General features: G+C 42.4%; 2 protein-coding genes across 5 annotated transcripts in view; both read left to right on the top strand.

Moving 5' to 3' along the window:
• syt7b (synaptotagmin VIIb) overlaps positions 1-25,637 on the top strand; it is a 105,052-nt gene that overhangs the window by 20,425 nt on the left and 58,990 nt on the right. The window lies entirely within an intron of this gene.
• Positions 1-25,637, top strand: part of polr2l (RNA polymerase II, I and III subunit L) — a 104,750-nt gene that overhangs the window by 44,255 nt on the left and 34,858 nt on the right. The gene's annotated exons all lie outside the window — the stretch shown is intronic.

The raw sequence follows: 25,637 nt of genomic DNA, 5'->3' as shown, positions 1-25,637 counted from the left end.
TTAATGCACATGGTGAGCTTGTAAACATCAGGCTAATATAAAAATGCTAATCAGCGCTATTTTGATCACAGACTCCTTGTCTTGGTAAACAATGACCACCGGGCGACGTCTGCTGCCACATGAACGATTTAAAGCTCATTAAAAAAGCAAGTGGCGTAATTAAAAAGCTTAACGAACCGCCGAGACTCGGCATCAGGAACGTGTTGAATAACACCAGAAATAACCAGATAAATCAGGACTCAGTGGGAATGGTGAGAGTGTAGACCCTGTCTGGCTACTGTAGTTATCCGCCTGCAGTGGATTTAACTCTAGCGACACTGCATTAGCCTCCTTGCTGTAGGGCTGGTTTATCGAAATTAAAATCGCTGTTGCTCCCGAGGTCATCCGGTCGGTCCAGCAGCTCAGCACCGAGTCCTGCACCATGCTGTTACCGCAGACGCAGCTTGCAGCTCAATGCTAGCACCTTAAGCCTATATCACAGGTCTGACAGTGGAGAGGAAGACAAGAGGAAGGAATAAAGATGAATGGTGACCTTCAGAGCACTGCGAGCAGCCTGAAATTACACATTTCAATTTTTTTTTTTTTTGGACATGGTTCTGCTTCAGGCCAGCGTGAGGCAGCCTCAAGCTCTCAGCGTAGCCGTGTGAGGTGGCACTGATTTTTAAATGGGAGTTTATCCCAGCGGATGATCCGGGAGATTAATTGACCCAGAGTCAGGTGTGGAAAAGAGCAAGTCTGCATAATGACGTGTTGAAGTTTTCTTGGAGAAAATAAGAGCTCACTGCAACTTACTGGAGGAAACGTCTGGAACTTCATCAAGAGGAAGATGGAGGGACACAAACCATCAAGTAATTTAATTCAATTCAATTCAATTGTATTTGTATAGCGCTTTTAACGATTTACATCATCACAAAGCAGCTTTACACAATCAAAAGTTTGTATGAAATGTGATGTGTATGAATCAAAATTATATGATTGAGTATTTTAAAATCGATGCGAAATTTCACAGGAAGCCAATGCAATGTGGATAAGATAGGGGTGATGTGCTCGTATCTTCTGGTTCTGGTGAGGACTCTCGCTGCTGCATTCTGGACTAATTGAAGCTTGTTTATGCACCTAGTTAAACAACCAGACAGTAAGGCATTACAATAGTCCAACCTATACCTGATAAAAGCATGAACTAGTTTTTCTGCATCATTTGGTGACAATATATTTCTTATCTTGGCAATATTTCTGAGGAGAGAGAATGCTATCCTGGTAATATTATCTACATGTGCATCAAATGAAAGGCTGGAATCTATCACACCAAGGTCTTTTACTGTTGCACTTGATGGAACAGAAAGGCCATCTAAAGTTACAGAGTGATCTAGAATCTTACTTCTAGCTGTATGCGGTCCTATGACTAGAACTTCTGTCATATCTGGATTAAGCAGAAGGAAGTTAATTAGCATCCAATTTCTTATGTCCTGCACACATTGCTCAACTTTAGTAAACTGGTTTTTCTCATCTGGTTTTGCTGGAACGTATACTTGTGTCTCATCAGCATAACAATGAAAACTAATACAATGTTTACAAATTATGTTGCCCAGAGGAAGCATGTAAAGGGAAAAAAGCAGTGGGCCTAAAACAGAACCCTGTGGAACACCAAACTCAACTTGAAAACATGAGGAATGGTCACCATCTAAATTTACAAACTGATAACGATCAGTCAAATAGGATCTGAGCCATAAGAGGGCCGTTCCCTTAATTCCTACTACATTTTCTAATCTGTGAAGGAGAATACCATGATCAATAGTGTCAAAAGCTGCACTGAGGTCGAGTAACACAAGTACAGTGACACAACCCTGATCAGAGGCCACTAGGAGGTCATTTACTACTTTAACGAGTGCTGTCTCTGTGCTGTGATGAGGCCTAAATCCTGACTGATACAGTTCATGTATGCTATTCCTATGTAGATATAAACATAGCTGTTGTGATACTACCCTTTCCAGAATTTTAGAGAGGTTTGATATCGGCCTGTAATTGGAAAGCTGACAGGGGTCAAGGTCCGGTTTTCTGATTAGTGGTTTAATAACTGCTAATTTAAGGGATTTAGGAACATACCCACTGCTGAGTGAACAGTTAATTACTTTTAACAGGGGTTCTGTTATTGCTGGAACTATCTGCTTGAGAAAATGTGTCGGTATCGGATCTAATTCACAGGTTGACGATTTTGAAGAGGAGATGAGTGAAATTAGTTCACTCGCTTCAAGGGGAGTAAAGTATTCTAGGTTCTGATGTGATGTGATTAATTTATCATCTGTATCACTTTTGACAAATTGTCTGGTTTTAAAGCCTAAATTTTTTGCCTAATATTTATGATTTTGTTATTGAAAAAGTTCATGAAATCCTCACTACTGTATGTTGTTGTTGTGGAGATTTCTGCAGTGGTCTTGTTTTTAGTTAATTTAGCTATGGTATTAAATAGAAATCTAGGATTATTTTTGTTATTTTCTATAAGAGTGGAGAGATACAGTGATCTAGCTACACTGAGAGCTCTTCTATAGTTCAGGATGCTCTCCTTCCATGCTATTTGGAAAACTAACAGTTTAGTTTGACGCCATTTGCGTTCTAATTTCCGAGCGGTTTATTTTAGAGTGCGTGTGTGATCGTTATACCAAGGAGCGAGTTTCTTATCTCTAATAATTTTTCTTTTAACTGGAGCTACATTATCTAAGCTATGACGAAGTGTTGACTCTAGATATTCAGTCGCTTGATCGAGTTCTGTGAAATCAGATGGCGATCCAATCAAAGTTGATAACTCTGGAAGATTATCGATAAAGCTCTGTGTGGTATTTGATGTGAATGTACGTTTAAGGCGGTAGCGCGGCGCTGTGCGTACGTTATTACTATGAGATACTTTAATCGAGACAAGACAGTGATCTGATGTAACTTCAGACTGTGGAATTGTAATTATGTTTCTTATACTTAATCCGAAGGATAATATTAAGTCCAAAGTGTGACCTGCTTTTTGAGTGGGTCCTACTACACACTGATTTACTCCTACCGAGTCCAGTATGGACATACAGTAAATGCTGTTCTCAGAGGGTCTTCTGGATTCTCAAAATGAATATTAAAATCTCCAGCAATTTTCACTTTGTCTACGGAAACGACAAGGTTTGAGAGGACACAGTTTGTTGTTAATTGTTGTACAGTACATTTTATTTGAGTTATTTAAGTTCTGCAAATACTACATAATCTTGGGTTATTTTGATGTGTTGTGATGTTATTTCCCTAAATATACACTCTAAATAAGAATAGTTATATCTTGAATTTAGGAGAAATATTGTCAGCAGTTTACAAAAACTGACCACTCTTCTTGTTCAGTCAAGTTTTTCCACACCGAACTCATTAAACCATGTCTTTATGGTCCTTGCTTCGTGCACTGGGGTGGAGTCATGTTGGAATAGAAAAGGGCCTTCACCAAACTGTGACAAAAAAAAATGGGAAAGCATAGTATTGTCCAAGATATCTTAGTCTTAGGGCTATTGGTAGCTCAGTGGTTAAAGGATTGGCCTATAGTTCAGAAGGTCCCAGGTTCAAAGCCCACAACTACCAGGTTGTCACTGTTGGGCCCTTGATCAAGGCCCTCAACCCAAGTTAAGGGCCCTTAACCCCTTATCTGCTCAGATGTATAATGAGATAATGTATGTCGCTCTGGATAAGGGTGTCTGCCAAATGCCTAAATGTAAATATATATATATATATATATATACCGTCTCTGTGTGTGTACCATCCTGTTCTGTGTGTGAAACCGTATAGGGATAAAAAAAAAAAGAAAGAAATATTGACCCAAACTGCACATTTGTCCCAGAATGATTGCATCACACACTGAGTTTATGTCACTACAGCAGATGGCTAAGCGCTACATTTCCGATTAGCTCTGCACAGAGTTAGCTGTCCGGCCGGCTGTCTGACCTGTGCAAATCTAACGCACAGGTAGTGTTTCAAGCAGAGGACGGGGAAATCAAATCAAACATCCTGCACTGAAGTGTACTTCTGTGTCACTTTCAGTTGTTGATTTAATGAAGCGGCTGAACAAGCAACGTTAGTTTAGAGTTACGGTGGTTGACTCGACTGCCCTAAAGAAAACGGTAGAAATGTTTTGTGTTGGTGTTTATATCGTCTGCAGCTGGTTTGAGTTTCCTTCAGCTAACTGAAACGCACATGGTGTTTATATGATGTTTATATTTTTATCGCTCCTGCTGCAGTATTTTTTCAGCCCACATCTGTGTCGAGGTCCGCTGCTGCCAGTCGTGCTATGTTTAGCTATCTCTGAATGACCATTGGACTGTCTTTATGTTTTTCATGCACAACTGGCAACCCTGAGTCCAGGTGTAATTCCTGATATAAGAGGGTGTTTAAACCAAGACATTTATCGCATGTAAAACACACCTCTTTCAAGTCCAGTGCTTCCAGGTGGCGGTATTTTGATAAAGATTCCGTTTGCCGTGTCTGAATAAAACAGTGTTTGGTGTGTTGCCAGGTTTGCAGACACTCCGTGTGTATCATTGACAATATTGATAACAGAAAGTCATATGCAGTTATGCAGCACGTCATTCCAGCTCTCATCATGACTCGGTGATTTGTGTTTCGCCTTATCACAGGGATGTGTGGAAGCTGATGGTGTGTCGGTTTACACTTTTATGCACATGCAGGTGGTTTGTCCACACTGTTATTGTGGCTCATGTCTGTGCCGCGTTGCTACGACAAGACTTTTTAGCGGAGGTGGGCAGAAACTTCGAGTAAAAGTACAAAAGAACTCACCCTCAAAGTATCAAATGTACAGGGCTTATATTAGACAGTAAATATAAAAGACAGTAGCCTTTTTTATAGTAAAAAACACACACACACACTTTCTTTCTCTCAGCTTCTGATTGTAAATATTGCATTATTAGGCGTGTCTCAAAGAAAAAGCAAGTCACAAAATTACACCCAATGGTCAGGAAATGTTCAGTCACTCACTCATCGTCTATACCCCCTTATCCTGTGAACAGGGACACAGGGGCCTGGAGACTTAGAGCTCAAGACGGGGTACACCATGGAGTGGTATACACACAAACACACACACTCATGACATCATTTACAAAATAAGACTAAGTCGGATCGTATTCCAAAACATTCATATACCAAATTTAATTTTCCTATAAGAAATAATGGAAACTCAAATTATTCGTTCCACAGCCCAAAAAATAAATACATAAAAATGAATAACACAGATGAAAAACACAGATAAGTGTTTCCGTTTATTAGCGCAGGCGCTGTGTGTGTGTGTTTGGGCCTGTCGTAATGTTGATTATACCAGTAAGAGACGCGCACTAAGACCCAGCGGCGTAGACGATTACCCATAATTCCGTGACAGAGAGAAAAACCGTTGACTCAGTTGTGATCATGTGACGCCTGACATCAAAACAAGAAGCGCATGCGTGATATATGATACTCGGTACTTGTAAACCAAGACTTGCTTGTTTTTCAGGTCAAAATTTATTAAAAATCTTTGCTCGTCTTGTGGAACACTCGCAAACCACGTTACTCGCAATCCGAGGTTTCACTGTATGTGAAACATACTTAAGTACAGTAACAAAGTACACATACTCAAGTGACTTCCACCACTGCTTTTTAGAGGCGATTTTCTGGCATTATTATACAATGTTTCTTTATGACTTCATCACTTAATAGAATTATTATTAAATTACCAGGGTTTCTACCTTCATGCTTTATTGCTTAATAAATGCATCTAAATGTGTGACCAAAAGCATAAAAGGAAAGTGGTGACTTTTTACTAAAGCATGCTAAAAACCTGGAGATAAATAATAATAATCATTGGACAGGCTGTTTTAAAACAATAATAATATCTAGTGCTTTTTTAACACTACAGGGAAATAAGTGTAATCCCCTGGGACTCAGCGTTTCATAACTCTTTATAGCGAATAACTCTAACACGGCACAAACCTCAACCACAAAGAATGCTTTAAAGGATACCTGTTACACAAAAAGTACTTTTTAAAGAATTACATTTATGTGTCTAGATGGGTTTACAAACAAACAAACAAACAAAAACATTCTCTTTTTTGGTCCTATTTTCATTTTTCCTAATGTGACCTCAAATATAAAGAGCCACCCCCCCAGCTCAGCTCTGCTGCTCCCTGGAGGGGCGTGGCTCTGCAGCAGTAGCTAATTTACATAAACACTGAAGCACTGTGTTCAGAAAAGGAGTAAAACAGAGCGAGAAAGAGAGAGAAAGAGAGAGAGAGAGAGAGTAGTCAATAGAATAGTCAGTGAGGGCATTAGAACACTTTTAGGGAGTAACATACTGTATGGGACCTTTAAAGACCTTATTTCTGTTATAATGCTTGCTATGTACTGTATACTGTGTCTATCTTGAAGTGTTTATTAATCATAGAGTGAGTAATAAGGGTGTGTGTGTGTATAAGGGTTTGCATAAGCTCTAAGTTTAAAGCATGACTACAATCTTTAGTTTGATTTTCATTTTGAAAAAAAAAAAAAGGAAAATGCCAGTAAAGCTGTGCTGGATGAAGTGTTGTGTGGCATCTGTTGTGTACAGGGTGGCAGAGGGACGGCGTGTCTGGAGTGGGCACTGATTAAAGAGAAGGGAAGTGACTGTGCGGCTGTGGCTAAACACAGATAATGCATAAGAAGCAGTTCCACTCGCTCGCTGGTGCCGCCGTGATCTCTCGACACTTTAACAGCTGCACCATTCAGAGCATCCAGACAACGCGCTGAAATATTCCCACGGGACATAAATCTGGACTGCGGGCGTGCCAGCGAGGTTAATGTTGGTCTTGTTACCACAATAAACGAGTCATAAAGCCTTGAGAAAGTTTTACTTTCAGTGTAAAGATAAAAAAAGAAAAGAATTTCTTATATTTTTACACACACACACACACACACACACACCAAGGTTAAATATACAGAGCTCCCTAACTCAGGCCATTGTTTCCTCACGCTTGTGGTGTTTTCTCAGACGGGGTGCTCGTTACACTGCGGACTGGAAGGCAGTGCTCTTACTGTCGTCAGACCCTCAGACAGATCGTATCACCTTCACTCTCGTGTTTCTGCTGCTGAACTTCATAAGCATCAGCGCTTACAATTCAGCCGGGGCTTGTTACGGATGTGTACAGTATACAGGAAGATGCTCAGCCTAATAACCCACCAGGGCTAAACGTGCCAGCACACACAGGCTCCTCCCGGGCTCAAGGAAAAAAGTCCAAAGACATGCAGATTAAGCTAATTGGCGTTTCAAAATTTGCATGTGAGTGAGTGTCCAGGCTAGATTGGCACTCCGTTTAGGATGTACCCCTCCTCGTGCCCTAGGTCTCCTGGGGAGGCTCCTCCTCGTGCCCTAGGTCTCCTGGGATAAGCTCCTTCTCGTGCCCTAGGTCTCCTGGGATAGGCTCCTTTTTGTGCCATAGGTCACCTGGGAGATTCTCCTCTTCGTGCCCTAGGTCTCCTGGGATAGGCTCCTTCCCGTGCCCTAGGTCTCCTGGAATAGGCTCCTCCTAAGGATAGGTCTCCTGGGATAGGCTCTGCCCTAGGTCTCCTGGGATAGGCCCCTCCCCGTGCCCTAGGTCTCCTGGGATAGGCTCCTCCCCATGCCCTAGGTCTCCTGGGATAGGCTCCTCCTCGTGCCCTAGGTCTCCTGGGATAGGCTCCTCCTAGGATAGGTCTCCTGGGATAGGCTCCTTCTTGTGCCCTAGGTCTCCTGGGATAGGCTCCTTTTCGTGCCCTAGGTCACCTTGGAGATTCTCCTCCTCGTGCCCTAGGTCTCCTGAGATAGCCTCTTCTCCGTGCCCTAGGTCTTCTGGGATAGGGTTCTCCTAGGATAGGTCTCCTGGGATTGGCTCTGCCCTAGGTCTCCTGGGATAGGCCCCTCCCCGTGCCCTAGGTCTCCTGGGATAGGTTCCTCCCCGTGCCGTAGGTCTTCTGGGATAGGCTGCTCCCCGTGCCCTAGGTCTCCTGGGATAGGCTCCTCCCCATGCCCTAGGTCTCCTGGGATAGGCTCCTCCCCATGCCCTAGGTCTCCTGGGATAGGCTCCTCCCCGTGCCCTAGGTCTCCTGGGATAGGCTCCTCCTCGTGCCCTAGGACTCCTGGGATAGGCTCCTCCTCGTGCCCTAGGTCTCCTGGGATAGGCCCCTCCCCGTGCCCTAGGTCTCCTGGGATAGGCTCCTCCCCATGCCCTAGGTCTCCTGGGATAGGCTCCTCCCCGTGCCCTAGGTCTCCTGGGATAGGCTCCTCCTCGTGCCCTAGGACTCCTGGGATAGGCTCCTCCTCGTGCCCTAGGTCTCCTGGGATAGGCTCCTCCTCATGCCCTAGGACTCCTGGGATAGGCTCCTCCCCGTGCCCTAGGTCTCCTGGGATAGGCTCCTCCTCGTGCCCTAGGACTCCTGGGATAGGCTCCTCCTCGTGCCCTAGGTCTCCTGGGATAGGCTCCTCCCCGTGCCCTAGGTCTCCTGGGATAGGCTCCTCCTCGTGCCCTAGGTCTCCTGGGATAGGCTCCTCCTCGTGCCCTAGGTCTCCTGGGATAGGCTCCTCCCCGTGCCCTAGGTCTCCTGGGATAGGCCCCAGGCACCGTGACCCTGTATACTGGATAAAGCAGTGTAGACAATAAGTGAGTGAGTTCAGCAGTTGTCTGAAGTGTTGTTTCTTGTGTTGGACTTGCGCCTAGATGAAGATCTGGACTGTGTGTGTTCTCATGCACAAACCTTAAGATCTGTTCCACACAGACGTTTAGTATTAACATTCAGATCCTAAAGAGTTCCTCTCTACTGCTCTTCTCGCTCTCTCTGTTCGTTTTTGAGCCTCATTCTGCATTCTCTTGTCAAACAGGAGCCGCTCTGACATTCGAGTCTGAGCCAGCAATCTCTCTCGCTCCTCCTTGCCCTCTATCATCTCTCGGACCTTAATTTCTTCATTCACGCTCTCCCTCCCCTTCCCCGTCTCACCTTTCGTCTCTCTGTCCTATTTTACAGACCGTAACTGAAACCGAAAGCTGTTAGTTATGTACGCTGACATAAGAAACATCTGATGCTTGGATTGGTACCATGTCTTGTGTGTGTGTGTGTGTGCAAGTTTATTGAGTTGAAGCACAAAATACAAAACCACAATCAATGGCACACGTACTCCGCATGCATATCAATGCATTTTTTTCTTTGATGGTTGCCAATAATTCCTTTAGCTTGGAAATAGGTTTGTTATTTTGACAGCAGAGACCAGACTGAGCTCCTGGTGCCATACACACTCCTCCTGATGCACAGATACCCTGATGAGAGGCTGTGCTGCGACCTGGCACCAGCAAAAGATGCAATTTCATGACGTCTAACGTGTCACTCTGATCCACAGACATGAAGGCGAGTCTTGGCTGATCGTCACATCTCAGGGTTTGTTTTCTAGATATGAAGTGTAAGCATGGCTGCATGTTTTAGGCAGGCAAGATGGAGATTCAGGAAAGTAAACAGGTCTGTAAAAGAGCGGCCGCGCAGCCGAGTGTAACAGGATCAGCATCTCAGGATTGAAGAAGAGGATGCGTCCTCCAGGTCGAGACTGAGCCGTTTCTGCATTCGGGGGATAATTGGATTTTTGGCTAATGCTACTTTATTCTATTTGAAATGAGCCAGGGGAATTGAAATCGAAGTTGAAATACTGTGTGTGTGTGTGTGTAAGAGAGAGAGAGAGAGAGAGAGAGGAAAGGAGCACAAGAGAGCAGTCAATACTTTTAATAAGTCATTCTGAGCAGAGCAGCCAAGCCACAAATCAAGAGATAACGAGAAACATCTTTAATGTCTCAGGTTTTATTTGTTCAGAAATCACCTTTTATTCTGGTTCTCCTCACTGCCTTTGTTACCTGGAGCCGCTGAACCGAACAAAGAGAGCGACGGTCCGTCCTGTACACATGCGGTGATGTGAGACTATAACAGTAACAGGAGGTTTTTATGTTTGGTTACTTTATCCTGCAATCTTATGAAAAGCCACAGGCACCTCAGTGTGGTGTGTGTGAGGTGTGTGTGTGTGGGGTGTGTGTGTGGGGGGTTTGCTCCTCTTGGAGTGTTCTCACTGAGCCTGTGTGGGTTCTCCATCATCTCCGGTTTCCTCTCAGGACTGGTAGCCATGATCTGTTCTGAAAAAGGGAGTGGGTGGGGCTACCCTGCTGTAAAAGTTATGGGTGGGGCTAACCTGCTGTAAAGATAATGGGCGGGACTAACCTGCTGTAAAGTGAAAGAGCGGCACCTAAGTGCTGTAAAGTAAATGATCAGATCTAACTTGCTGTAAAGTGAATGGGAGGGGCTAATCTAGGCGGAATTTTACATTATTCCCTGTGGCTTGTGAAGTGTGGAGATGGTGAGATAGTTCTTTAGATATGATTAGCTTAGCTGCAGTAGTTTGTATTGTGATAATGTGAGTATTGGACACATGGAGGAAAGGACATTAATAAAATCACATCAAGTCAAAAACCTAATAATGTTGTACAGATATACGGAACGCCTTTTATCTTTACTGTTATTCCATGTGAAAAGCGGGGTACGCTGTTATTCTTTTGTTAAAGATGATCATATGAAAACGCTGGATAACTCTGTGCGGTACTGTATCATTCATCATATTTCCCCGACTGTCAAGATGGTGATTAGATTTTACACAAAGGCACCATGTCCTGAGCGAGCTGTCAGGATGAATCACTGGTGAATAAATACATATATAAATAAAACCCAAATAATTTGGTATTTTTCACTTTGTCTCTGTCAAAAAAGTCGATAAGGCAAAAAAATCCCTGTGCTCTATTTCTTTGCTTCCACATATAGACACAGCGCTGATGACGCCGGCAGTGGATGCCAGACTGTTGGCCCTTCAGGGAGTTAAACAAGCCCTGTTTAGACCTACACTGGTCTCAATACGCCTCTGCTTGGAGGAGCATTACGTGAAATTTCCTCACATTTTTCCTCTGGAAGTAGGGCATCTCTTCACCTTCCCACCTCTGACTCAGCAGCGGGGCTGTCCATCTTATCCCTCAAGCTTTCTCAAGTTCTGATGGAACTCAGAGCTTTCATGCTCTACAGTCATTACAAAAGGAGGCGTATATGGTTACGTGCATGTTAAATCATTTTTACGCTAGTAAGCTTAAATATTTTAATACACGACACACTCAGGAGGAGTTTTTATCAAGTGTGCATGTTTGTTCAGGATGACTTGCCGTACGTAAAGAATGGGGTTAGAGCCACACACACACACACACACACACACACACACACACACACACACACACACACACACACACCAGACTGCAAATCTCTGCGATTCTTCCACACTCTGGAGCCTTGCCAGCCGCTACATCAGGTAACAGGCTTCTGTGTCACCTAACAGAATTATCATTGACAAGCACGATGGAAATCCTTCCAAGCGCCAAGGTTTCCTACTACCACATTCAGTGTATTTCTCTTCTCCAGAGATCCTGTCTGGCAAAGACAAAGTATCCCAGCTCATCTCACCACTCAGCAGAGACGAGGTGCTTCTCCTGTCTGGAAGAAAGCGAACTATCGTGCATGTATACGTTTATGTAGTGTATACCCCCTCTCAAAACTGTTCATCTGCACATCAACGTCCTCAGAGACCAGCCATTACACCCACCTGTGTTCATCAACTGCCCCAGTGCTGTGTTGTTATTAGCATTAAATGCCTGGCCAAGAAGCCAGACACAGGATGTTGTCTCCGAGGAAGTCGATGGATCTAAACCGGTAACGGTCCAGGATCCATCATGTTCATGTTCTTCTTCATAGTCTTAGCTCAAAAATCTATTAGAACAAGTAATGCACACTGCTGAGAATCTCACTAGATAGCTGCTCACACCTATTAATTAACTGTTCACCACCAGGGTGAAGATGCAAGGCCAGAACATTGCCAGTGACCCCACCCATCCGGGCAACCACCTGTTTCAGACGCTTTCAGGCAGGCACTACTGAACCATATGCACAGAGTGAGCTTGTCACCTCTCCACAGCTCGTACCCAACCTTTTATGACCTATGATGTGTCAGTCCTATCTCCACAGGGTCTAGTCCAACCCAATGATCTGGAAAGTGCATCTTTCCATCTGTTCCATGCGATCTGATCCTGTTCTTCAATGCTTTAGTGTTTCTCTGTGCAGTTTTATTCAAACAATTCCAAATTCCCTCTTGGTCCAGCATTCAGACAGGGCTATTCTTCTTCTTCCAGTGCATATCATCATCATTGGGGTGGCCAGTAGCTCCACAGATGGCACCACTAAAAGCCTTTATTCCAATGTCCAAGCACTGGAAAGATAACTACTTGGTGTAAGGTTTATTACCCAATAAGCGATGACTTCACACCAACTAACTCTCCACTGGAAGTGGACCTAATCCATTTACTGCCGCTGAGTCACACTAGCCAACATGTCTACAGACAGACTGCTCCTGAGTGCTTAGCAGAATTCAGTGAAGCTTTGAGGAAATCCAGATCATGCATCATGTCATTATGCATACCTGGTAATGCCCCAGAGATTGGTTAATGCCCTGTCTGTCCAGGCATTCATTAATGACCAGTGTACTCAGAGAAATGGTGGAAAATGAGTGAGGAGCTATTAGGGTACTCCATCTCTCTAACCCAGCACATTCAACCTGTTAAAAGGTCACAGAACCTCATTAATCCAAGACAATCTAAAAAAAAGTGGGCTATTGACACCTTCCCTGGTTATATCATGCATGTAGAGGATGAGACTGGGTACACGGTGGAGGCTCTTCTTGGTATACATACATACAGCACAACCTCAAAATATGTAACACAATTTAAAATATATACAGTATAATAAAACACCACTAGAGCTTTCTGTAAATTTACCAGTTTTTTTCCAGGAAATTGGTTACTTCCCTTTTAAAATGATCATCTGGAATTATCTTAATTAATGTCCCTTATGACCTTTAGCATATATCCTTGTTCAGACTACAACAGCTATATACCAGTTCTTAATAGCCAACATATGAGGATAAGGTATGGTGACGCTTTTTGTAAGCAGGCGAGTATTTACCATTTAAGCGAGGGATTCCCGATGCCCCTGCCTCATAAAGGTCAGAAATATAGGAGCTCGTAATATTTCACTTAATGTTTACTGCGTCTAAAATATATTAATTTCACATTTAAAATTTAATTTAATTTAATAATTTTGAATAATTAAAATCCCTAAATTCTTCCTATTTTTCTGCGTGTCTATATGTGCGAACACAGTACTGTTGTAAAGTTTTGGCCCCCCTTTATTTCTTTAACTGTTGCATATAAGGCTCTAGACCTTCTTGTATTTTTTAATGAAGTTTGGAGGAATAGTTCTCCAGGCTTCCTGTGAAGGACTTTTGTGTCTCTCGTTATTTTCAGTCCAGCCCCTGTACCTGAGCAGTTTCAGAGGAATGCTTTTTGTTTGTTAAGCCACACACTGTCCTATGAATCGTTTAAGCATAACAAACACCCATCTTAAGTCCTGGAAGTGGGAAACAGGTGCAGATGATGACAGATGATCGGGTGGTGATTAGTAACTGCTGATGCTGATGCTGATGTGGTTGGAACAAGACTTTTTTACAGTACAGTGAAACCTCAGATTACGAGTAACGCGGTTTGCAAACGTTCTGCAAGACGAGCAAAGATTCAAAAAAAAATTTGAGTTTCTATTTCTTATGGGAAAATTAAATTTGGTTTACGAGTGTTTTGGAACACGAGCCCACTTCCGGAAGGATTTATGCTCGTAATCCAAGGTTCCACTGTACTCTATAGACATGTCCACATAAGGAGGGTTTTGTCAGGCTGCCAGACATTTTCTCATGCCAATAAGGACTATGGATAATGATATGATCCGAGCATAAATTTTCCAAAAAGCTCAGTACTGTAATACTGTGCAGCTCCATTGTTATATGGCTAAGAGGCAAACGCAAGCAGAAAAGCTTTTGTTTAAGCATTTATACTAAACGCTGAATAAAAGGATGATTCTAACCTACTGCATCTGAGTCAAGGTCGCAGTGCCTTTAAGCCACGCTGTGCTTGTGTGGAGGGTTCATACCATCAGTTGTGTATGCTGGTTTTGTGTCTGCTTGCCGTGCGTCTTCTTCAGAGCAGAAAAAAAAAAAACATGAACTTGTTGCCCTTGCCACTGGAGCATGCTCAGTTTGATTAGCTTCTGGCCAAAACTCTGACGTCAGGTTGGTGTTGAGGTCCTGAACGAGGCAGGCGTGGACAAAGCGAATAATGGAGAAGTGCTGGTGCTATTCAGAATGCTCTAAACCTCCAACAGACATGAAGGGAAGTGCGAAAGACATCAGGAATGTTCTGAGCACATGACTGAAAGGTCTGTGATGGCAAACCCCTTCCTCTATTCATCACCACACACACATTTATTGAAAAAAAGTTATGAAAACAAAGATTGCAATTTATTTAATGATTCTGTGATTTCACATTAGTAATTACCTGCATTCTGTGCTGCTGCAATCAGAAAATCCTAATGAAGAAGCCCTCAGGAACACCAGAGTCCAGAAGATTAGATTTAGAAATTGGAGGAAGGCGAAGAGACTGAAGCTGGTAATTGAACGTCTGAATGCCTTACAGCGAGAGCGAGCGCTGCCGTGTGCTTGGTCTTGTTCCAGGACCGTTAGTGTTTACCAGCAGAAGCCCAGGACGTTTAGGAGAGTCGGGTTCAATCAAACGCCCTTCGTTATTGGTCCTGATCGTTTGCTGCTCGGTGTAATACCTCAGGAATCAGTCAGTTTTAGCCTTCTGTCTGACGTGTTTATGTTAGTTTAGTTTGCTGTAGTTATATTCACATGAAAGAGAATTGTTAGACAGGGTCACAGCATGGGTCAATGATGATTAAAAAAAGAGATATGAGCTCATATGGAAGTCTTGCCGTGGTGTTAACGGAGAGGCTTCAGACTTCAACAGTGTATTTAAGTTTTCGGATATATCAGGTAGAACAAAAGTTATCATTACTTTTATAACAAGTTAATTTTACCACTACCAGAATATGCGAATAACTTCTGAAAAATGTAGAACTCTCAAAATTAGCTTCTTCTTCTTCTTATTATTATTATTATTATTTGGTCATAAAAACAACAATATAAAACACATGATCATGTATATCTGTGCTATTTCTTGGCCTATGCCTGAATTTATTATTTTATTTATTTGTCATGTTTGTATAGTTACTGTAGTTAAAATGAAATAAAAGTCCGCTCATTATGTTGCCTATTTTGTGCTGAATAAAAGGACATATACGTATACTGTACAATCCTGTGCCCTATATATGTTTATTTAAAAACAAACAAACAAACAGCAAAACAAACAATGTCTAAAATAAATCCACATGCTCTACTGCGAACACTGGGTTAGATTACAGCTGGGATGGGGTCATAGCCCATTTCCATATAAACGTCTTTACTTTTTAAACTTTATTAATATTAATTTGCCTTGCGTGCTGTTCGCTGTGATTACGGACACTCCTTATCATGTCATGATGTTTATACAAAAACTAATCTCGCGGTCACCATGAGCCACTCTCGCTGCCGTGCTCTCTGCCCCACATCATCGCTTCTGGTGGTCAAGGACGCTTCATTCTTCACAACAAAGATCTGCTCACCAGAGCCACTTCTCTTTAGACTCAAAGTAATGATGTCACTGATTTGTCATAAAGCTGTCAGGGCTTTCTCAGCAGCAGCTGGAAGAAAGGCCGATGAGAATTGACACTAAGCCATTTATCACCGCTGTCGCTGTGGCCCAGGGGCCGGAAAGCTCGCTGAGCTGCCAACTTCTGCCGTGGGGTCTGGTGTAGTGTTCATGAAGGCTCCATGACGTGTCGCAGTCTTTATGTAGAGTCAGCGTCCTGAAAAACACTCACTGTCACATGATCAAATCAAAAGGTCCTAGATTCTGTGGGTGCTGGAGGAGAAACTGAAACAACGATCAGACAATGAGGCTCACTTTTAGCCACGTTCAGATGTGCAGACACACGTCGTCTTAGCAGATGAAATATTCTTGAATCTAGTCTGTAAACCCGTCTGTAATTCTTAAAATAAGTTCATAACCCAAATACAAGATGTAATATTTATAGTCAAATGTTACTAAAGTGGAAACTAAAACATCGTCTATTGGCAGAGAGTTTTATTCCTTTCAAGGGATAATTTCCTAAAACTAGCAAAATTGTCTGGCTATAAAACAAACTACTCCTACTACTAACACTCCTGTGTGTTACCTATATGTGATGATCTATAATAATGAGATTAACAGTGTAATTTATTTAATTAGTGGCCAAGACTCACATTTCTGGAACGTTGGTTAAAGAAATCTCATGTACCATATGACCTACTAAATAAATAATTAATAAATGAATTCTTTAATTACCTCCACACACCCCAGAGCGCCACCTACAGATCAGTCATGGCGTGACCCTACAGCAGGTGATTGGTTATAATCTTAAGGTAAATTAGATACATATAACTTCACTTATACAATAATCTGAACATTATCTTTTTTTCACCAGTTTTTTCCCTCCTTTTCTCGTCCATCTCCATGAGAAATGAGAGAAATGAATAGAGGTGTGCTCTGTGGCTTGTGTGTTCACCCACACATTTCTCTTCCACACTCGTTTCCTGGAGCTTCTGATTTGTGTTTGTCAGATTTAATGCATGTTGTATAACACATTAGACCGTAGGAATGCAGGATTAGACTGAATATGTGTGTGTGTGTGTGTGTGTGTGTGTGTGTGTGAGAGAGACCGAGAGAAGCACCTGATGAGCTGGAAACAGGTGCAGCCGAGAATAACAGCTGACTCCTTCCTTCCCGTCTCGTCTCTATTCACTCTGTTCTGGTGTTATTCCCGCGTAACGCCGCCGGTCTGCGCGGATCCTGCGCTTGGCGCTCACGTCTCGGCACCTGTTGAAGGGAAAAGCTTCACCCCGCAGCCCCTGGGACAGGGTGTACTGAGTGCTGTTCCTGGAGGCGGTCGAGGCTAGCTCATCCGCGCGCTGGTTGTGTGAGCGAGGAGGAAACCCGGCCAGACCGTCTCCGCTCCAGCTCGGCCACTCTCTGATCACTGTCTGTACCAGTGTGGAGCTCCTCATCTCTTCTGTGTAATTAGTCTTGTTACGGCTCATTACTCGGTGTTCTGATGGAGCTGTGTGAGGAAGAACTCACGGGATGTTTGTGTTGTGTGGTGTGCGGTGTGTACACACCGGGAGCAGATTAGCCTTTGTACAACCGACAGGTATTTATGGTTATCTGTGAGCTTTTGGATCATTATTGCTTCCTGTTCCGCCTCTTAGCAGTGCGTTAGACAGTGTCTCGTCCACTGAGTCACCTTGGAAATGCACAAGTGTTTCGGCACGATCACAGTAAATTAATTTATAGGTATGGACATGAAATTACAGTTAAAACGGGAATAATTTCAACAGGATCACTCTCTTGCTTTATGTAGAGTCGTATTTTCCCGCACCCTGATTGGCCAAGGACGGTGCGAGCCGGACCCCTCCTGCTCCCGGGCTCGGTGCGTCTGGGCCGCCCTATGATGTATGCATAGGGATTTCGGAGCACTTCCGAGCCGCCACCCCTGACACGGCGCTGGCTGTGAATCACTATTACAGAATTACCTGAGTGACTCACAGCAGCTCAGCAGCGTCGTGTTATAGAGCACTTTCCCTCTCCTGACTCATTTTTAACCAACAAGTAAACCCACGCTCGTAGGAAGCCGAAACCGAGCGGCGAGAGGGGAACGGAGACATTCACCTTAATGAAAGACTAACTCCAAGGTTTCTTCCTCTTTCTCCACGTCTCCTGCACCTGTTTGTGTGTGTGTGTGTGTGTGTGTGCGTGTGTGTGATATTCAGAGATTTCAAATACTTGTTTGAAATACGTCCTCCTCCTCCACCTCTCCCTCTGTCAGGGCTTCACGGCTGCTTCTTTCATGCCTGTCTCCATTTCTCCTGCAATTTATATTATTTCCCTCCTCCCTTTGGTGAAGCACGGAGTCACTCCTTATGTATATATATATATATATATCGGTCTTTGCAAATGATTAAGCAAGTTTTTTTGTGCCCAATAATAATAATTGGTAAGGGAGCTGGAGGCATCAAGTGCCGTGGCCTGAAGGATTGCTGTGCCAGAAATAAGCTCGTTCTTACTCCAGGACCGTCGTAAAAAACATCCCGACTGTGTTATAAGAAGTGTGGATGGGATTCAATCCAATTCAATTCAATTATATTGTTTTTTTTTAATATATCACTTTTAACAATGGTCATTGTTGCAAAGCAGCTTTACAGAATCGATGAATTATGGAAATGAGTTCGAAAAGTATAAAGAAATCTGTATGAATCAGAATGATCAGATCGTCCCTAATGAACAAGCCGAGGGCGACTCCAGTCCTGAACTCTCGAGTGTCTGCAGTCACGAGTCCTCAGAGAACAGCTGTCTGTATCAGCCGAGGACAGGACTGTCTTCATGGTAAAGTGGAACCGTCCCCAGTCACCACACACATCCCAGGGGTGTCACGTCCATGAGTCCCCCAGAGAGGAGAGAGCAGAAAAGGAGAGAGAAGAAGAGAAGGAGAGATAACAGTTAGGTATGGTCACAGTCACACAATGTAAAATGTGAATGTATATTAACTGTAGAGTGCAAGCAGAGACTCCGGCAGGACTAACTATGACAGCATAACTAAAAGGGAGAGCCAGAAGGAAACACAAACATGAGGGCTTCCAGACATGTAAGGCAACCAATCACCTCACCGTCAGCAAACCTGAGTGATCAATGAGAGTGAGGAAGACAGCATCCAAACATACCAGTTCACCATAATACTCTACGTCCATGAGTCCCCCAGATCTGCTCCTTTACCTAAGGCAAATCTATTTATAAAAATGCTTGGCTAAATAAATTGGTTTTTAGCCTGGACTTAAACACTGACACTGTGTCTGAGTCCCGAACACTATTTGGAAGACTATTCCATAATTTTGGGGCTTTGTAAGAAAAAGCTCCGCCCCCTGCTGTAGTTTTAATAATACGCGGTACTGACAAGCAGCCTGCATCCTTTGATCGAAGTAGGCGTGGCGGATCGTAAGACACTAGCAGTTCGCTCAGGTACTGCGGCGCGAGACCATTTAATGCTTTATAGGAGATCAGCAGTGCTGTGGAGGAAAGCTCTTCAATTACAAAAGGCATACATGAAGATATCAGCCATTAAAATGAAACCCTGGTCACAGTAGCGTCGTCCAGCAGGACACCAAGCCCAAGCAAACCTCTAAAGCTGGAACACAATGGTTAAATAAATGTTAGTATTGAAAAACCTGAGAAAATCCCAGAGAAGGTGATTGTACTGTCTGAGTGAGGAGGTCCACAACACACCTGTTTCTTCAGGAGGAACCTGGGAAAACATTTCAGCTCCTCTCTAGTGAGGAGGCTGTGGAAGAAGACTACAAGAGTTTCAAGATCGATAGCATTAAATACTCAAGGAAATCCATGTGAACTTTTGACCCACTGCAGATCTGATCTCATAAATAAACACACACAAAGTCCCACCCACTCGGGTTGATTGACAGCTCCCTTACTGACATTGAAAATGCAAAAGGATTGTGTGAAGTGTGAAGGATTGCTTTGAGTAGATTTATACCAGTTAAGGTCATTAAAATGAAAATCCATTTGGATTTTTTTTTATTGCTATTATGTAAAAAAAAGAAAGAAGGAAATACACACTCCACAAGTGAATGCTCGGTCGGGCGTTTTCTAAATAGCTTGTGAATTTGTATGAAGTCCAAAAAAAAAAAAAAAAATGCTGCACACAGGAAGAAGCTAATTACAAAAAAAAAAAAAAGAGGAGATGATTTAGGATTTAATATCCAAAGGCTTGTGTTTGGACAGACGGAGACAGATACTTTAAGGAAACAGTTTACCTTTTAATAACTTATGTCTGCCAAAAGACCAATGATAATCAGAGCACTAATGTGTGTGTGTGTGTGTGTGAAAGATTAAACACGCAAATGATGACAAATTCTACAACACCGTAGGACGATATGTAGGTTAGGAGTGAAGGATCGTTCGTGTGTTAAAACAACCATGAGATGGAGTAACGCGGCTCTGAAGCGCTCGGAGCTGCCTATTCGCTAATAAGCAAAAAACAAACAAACAAACAAAATTGTTCTTGTATAAAATAGTTTCCCTCAAAGGTGGCTCGAGCACAAACTCTGGTTTTATTCAAACTTCCGTCTAGAAGCTTTTTCTAACGAAACCTGCCGTTCAGCACCTGGTGGTGTTCCATCAGTCGTCTTATTATCGCTATTAAACGTAACGTTATCACACACAGCTGGCTAACCGCGCTGCCATTTGGGCTCAAAGGAGGATAAACTTATGAGTGATTTGTAGTGTGTTTGCTGGGTTCTGTCTCTCGTGCAGGTCCCAGGTCTCGCTCTGTCTCTGAGTCTCTGTAGACCAGCGCTGAGTGAAGAACACAAAGCCTGAACTTGAGCAGAAGTAGAGACACCCTGGGGAAAATGGTACTGAAGTAAAAGTAGAAGTTCTCCATTAACATTACTACATGCGGAAAAAGTACAAATCATACCTTTTTGAACATTTGAGTACAAGTCAAAAATACTGAGCAGGTATTAGCTCTCTGTAGACGTACATGATAGTCAAGTCCCAGTACACGTCTCTCTCTCTCTCTCGATTGGGTCGATGTGATGCTTGACGGTCTGTAACCGTCTTCACTTCTGATTACAAACACCTGCTGCATGGTTAACCCTTCACAGAGGAAATACGATTACTCATAACACTCAGCCGCTCTGGTCATGTAACACAACGCCGTGCGGAAATGTAGTGAAGCACAAAGTACATGTATTAGCTGTAGCATGTAGTGGAGTAAAAGTATCTCTTAATACTATATTAATATTAAGTACAGTAAAGAAGCAAATGTTCTCAGGTTCCTTCCACCTCTGTTCTAGACCAGACACTGTGCCTTTTATCCTGAAAAGAGAAAAAAGTCACTAGGCCAGATTACATCCAGTATATATTCATCATATAATAATGTGCAAATCATAACCTGGGAAAGATTTAAATAATCTGGTAATAGCAGCCTACAGTAAGACCTTAAGCTGGGTTGTTGTGAATATTTTAGTCCTGGTACACGTGTTATTATGTGATGACTAAAAGAAAGATCTCAATTGAAGAGTATGGCATTAATCGCATTAATCAGGATAATTGGCTTAATCACATTAACTGTCAGGTTCGCAGTTCACCAGACCTCCAGGAAGACTTCATAAAACGGAGGGAGCGTACTGGGGAGGCCTTTCACGGGGACGTTACAGTGGATAAACCGAGCACTCAGTCATCCGCCTGGGTTACAGCTCACTTTAAGTAGGTGGAGGTCATAAATTACTGTAATAATAAACATGCCATATAAACTTCGATCCCTGAGAGAAGTATTGTCTCCGCGATGATGAAGCTGTCTCCTCTCAGGTCCCTCCTGGCTTTCTCTCTGGCTTTCCAGATTTACACGTTGCTTTTACGGTACATTTTATTATCATTCATATATAATATTGTATCTTCAGTGCTCCAGTGCTGTGATTATCAGCAGAGCGGCCACACTGGACAGTTTCCTTCACTGTGCAGTGAGAGTTTGAAAGAAATCCTGGATCAGACTCGTGATGAACCAAGCTGTGATTTATACACGAATAATTCTTCAGGTCACATGTACACACTGTACCACGCCCTTATATACATATCAACACGGCAGTATAGGAACCTTCACATCATGCCATAAATGGCGAGCAAAAAACACAACTTCTTAGCAAGGGGGAAAAGATTAGAGTAAACCATGTATAAGATTAATAAACCTAATTTTAGACGATTCATTTCAATTTCTCATTATAGGAGACAAAGATGGAACGTGATCTGCCAATAGAATACAAAATTTAAGGCTTGTAATTAGAAAAACTGTCTAAAACAAGCTGTTAAATAATGAAAATAATTAAAGATTTAATTTGGAATAAGCACAATAAAAAATACAAAAAGCTCAGAGCATTTTAGCCATTATCTGTAAAAAAAAAAACGCACTGTAACACACTCGGAGGAAAGCGCTAGCCGCTCCTTCTGCGTGCGCGAGCTCACAGATGCCCCTGATTGGCTGTAGAGCCGTGATAAATGTGGGAGCACGAGTACCTCTCATCCCTTCCCTCTGAGAGAGCTCGACCAATCAGCTCTTTCTAGACCTCCGGCTGCGAGAGGTTACAGCATCACCCGGGAACCGAACTCGCGATCTTCGTATGATAGGGTGAGCGCTTTACCACTGCACCACTCGAAGGGCCAGGGCTAATATATGTTTATAATATAAAATATTTATACTATCATATTATGTTTGTATTATATGTTTCTAAACAATATGAGAAAAATATATCGTGCAGTATATAGTGACATATGCTTTTGTTTAGCACAAAATAGGCAATATGATGAACTGAATTTTATTTAATTTTAACCAACTATAGAAACATGGGTCACATGGGCAAAAAATAGCACAGATACTCAAATGATCACAGATACTCAAATGATCACGTGTTTTTATTGTTTTTTTCAGTTGCTTTAAAAAAATACAAATAATATGCTCCACATTTATGCATCATAAAACTAATGATTATTTGTTCTGCCTGACATACTGTATCTGAAAACCCAAATACACAGTCTGAAGTCTGAAGCCTCCCCGTTAACACACACCTGCAAGGCTTCCATACAAGCGCATGTATTTCTTATAAATCATCAACGACCTATGCTGTGCTGCTGGAACAGATCTGTGCCGCTTGGGTTTTAAGTTAAAGTATGATCAATACTTAAGTATTTTTGCACACAGTTTTGGGTAAAACTCGTGGTCCATTATTAATTCATTTAACTCTTATGACATCACATTTACTCATGTTATACATCACTACGCATTACTGTATATTAGTAGGGTAACACACAGTACAAGATACACTTTCCATTGTGATGTGTGTGTGTGTGTGTGTACTCCAGCTAGTAAAACTTTAAAGTATTGTATGTTACATTTGGAGCTCAGCAGCAGAGCTCTGCCTCAGGGTTACTGCAGACGGCCGAGGCTGCGAGTCTGCCGTGTCTCCACTCAGCACATAAATAAACATGGATATTGATTGGCGCAGTCTGCTCATGTTGAGTTCACCCGGGAAGATCGTCAGCCCTTATACAACCTTATATCTATAAATAAATACAGAACGCTTCATTACTATTATTACTGTTAACATTATTAATTGTAAGTGGAATCTCGACCAGATTAAAAAAAAAACATTTTTTTAACTCCATTGATTTGATATACAAAAGCATCTTTTCGAGCATCTTTTCTAGAGGACAGACTCCTCTTTTATCCCCCCCTCTCTCTCTTTGCTTGAAGGATGAAAGAATTCCACACTCAGCTTTTTTCATGCCAACTACTGGACATTCAGAATCTTTATTAGAGGTTACACATCAAATCATCGTCACGTACAACAAAGCTTCTGCATAGCAACAGTTAGCCAAAGTTAAAGGTGGTGGGTAAATCTGTCCGATGGTTCCTCATCACTCCTGCAATATAAACTTTAGGCCAGATAACACAGTGACTGTTGTGTCGTGTACACCCATCAGCCATAAGGTTAAAACCACCCAGCTTTGGGTTTGCCCTGTGCATGCATCTGGGTGGCTCTGTCCCCTAAGGGGACCGGCTCTGCATGGCCTGTGGGGGGTGCTGTGGTATCTGGGACCAGGACAATGGCAGAGCGTTCTGTGGGTGCAGTGCGGGCTGGGGATAAAAGAGGATTGGACTTGTTTGTCTGGTGCATCCCATGGGTGATGTAATCTGTCACACAATCTTTGTTAGCTTAATCTAACATTTTATTTTAGTATTAGCCAGCTATGTTAGCATATTTTGCAGTATAAGAAATTGTGAGACATGTCAACCCAGTCTTACTGCGATGAGCAAGCCGAGGGCGATGGTGACAATCGAAAAACTCCTAGAGATTGTGATAGGGGAAAACCTTGAGAGGTACAGTACCAGACTCAAAAGGAAATTGTACTAGGTACTAGATATGTGGTCCTAGTACCAGAACTTCTGTCTTGTCATGATTAGGCAGAAAGATAGCATCCAGTCTCTTATGTCCCTCACATATTGCTCAACTTTATTAAGCTGGTTTTTCTCGTCTGGCTTTGCTGAGACATATAACTGTGTGTCATCAGCATAACAGTGGACGAACAAAATAATAACATACTTAATAATTATTTTGCCTAGAGGAAGTATGTAAAGAGAAAAATAGCATAAAAAAAATAAAAATAGCAGTGGGCTTAAAAGTTAACCCTGTGGAACACCAAATTCCACTTGAGAACATGCAGAATAGTCACCATTTAAATCTACAAACTAAAGATAATCACTACTGTTATATTTGTATAAGACTAATTTGTACCTAACCACTTGAATTTATTTATGTTTTTAAAAATATTTAACATATTTAGCATTGTCTTACGACACCACTAGCAGCCTGAGTGTGCTTATAGACAACTAGAAAAATTAGGCTTGTTTTATTCCATATGTCTCTCTCTCTCTCGTTGTAATTTTTTTCTCATTTCATTATCAGAGCAGAATTTCCGAGAGCTGTCAGACACTCCCATCCGTCCCAAAGAAGGTCTCACCCACACTTTGGCTCCTTCCTCCGCCCACCATAACTCACTACATCTCCATTTTGTGTGTTTTTCCAGAAATAATTCATTCTCATTTCTCCACCTCCTCCTTTTTGTTTCCTGCTTTTCCCTTTTCTCAAGAAAGAGTGAAATCTGCTTTCATCCTTTCATCTCCTGTTTCTCCCACGTTGCAAATCATTCTCTCTTTTCTTCACTCTGATTAAACACAAGTGAACATCAGCATGTTCATCAGAGCCGCGTCTGAAATCTGAGTGAATTCTCATCTCACAAGCCTGGATAGAGAGAGAGAGAGAGAGAGAGAGAGAGAACTACAGTTTATCTTGTATATAAATACAGTTTGACTTTAACCGTCTGACGCATATCTGCATTATTTAATTCATTAAAGCTCACCTCAGTCTGTTGCTGTCATCTGCTCCACACTGTATGACACACACTGGATCGTATACACAGCCCTGCTATAATACACACATTATAACAGAGTGAGCTTATGCTAATGTGCTAATTATGCTAATTATTGTATATTAGGTGTGCTAATTAGCTGTGTCAGCGTAAATCACCGAAATGTAGCGCAGCAGCTATGACTAGAACACGCTAACAGCGCTGATGTGCATCTGTACAGGACAGTTTATCACAGATAGAGTTATGGAGATGTCTGTGTGTCAAAGCTGAACTAATCAAATCCCACGCTAGCTGTAACTAGCCTTGTGTTAGCGGCTGTAAACGGTCATTTGTCCTCGTCCAGGATATGAACACACACACCATACACTAGCTGAGTTGTGTTATATAATGACCTTCAGGCTTTAGCTGTAGCATTTAGCATTAAACCCTGCACATGCTGGAGCGTCAGTGTAAAGCATCCTGCGATGTTAATGCAAATTAAACCAAACTTTCTCTCTC

Source organism: Clarias gariepinus, chromosome 15 (assembly GCF_024256425.1).
Source record: "Clarias gariepinus isolate MV-2021 ecotype Netherlands chromosome 15, CGAR_prim_01v2, whole genome shotgun sequence".
Lineage (NCBI taxonomy): Eukaryota > Metazoa > Chordata > Actinopteri > Siluriformes > Clariidae > Clarias > Clarias gariepinus.
The sequence above is the reverse complement of the archived record's forward strand: the minus strand, read 5'-3'. Positions and strand labels throughout refer to the sequence as shown.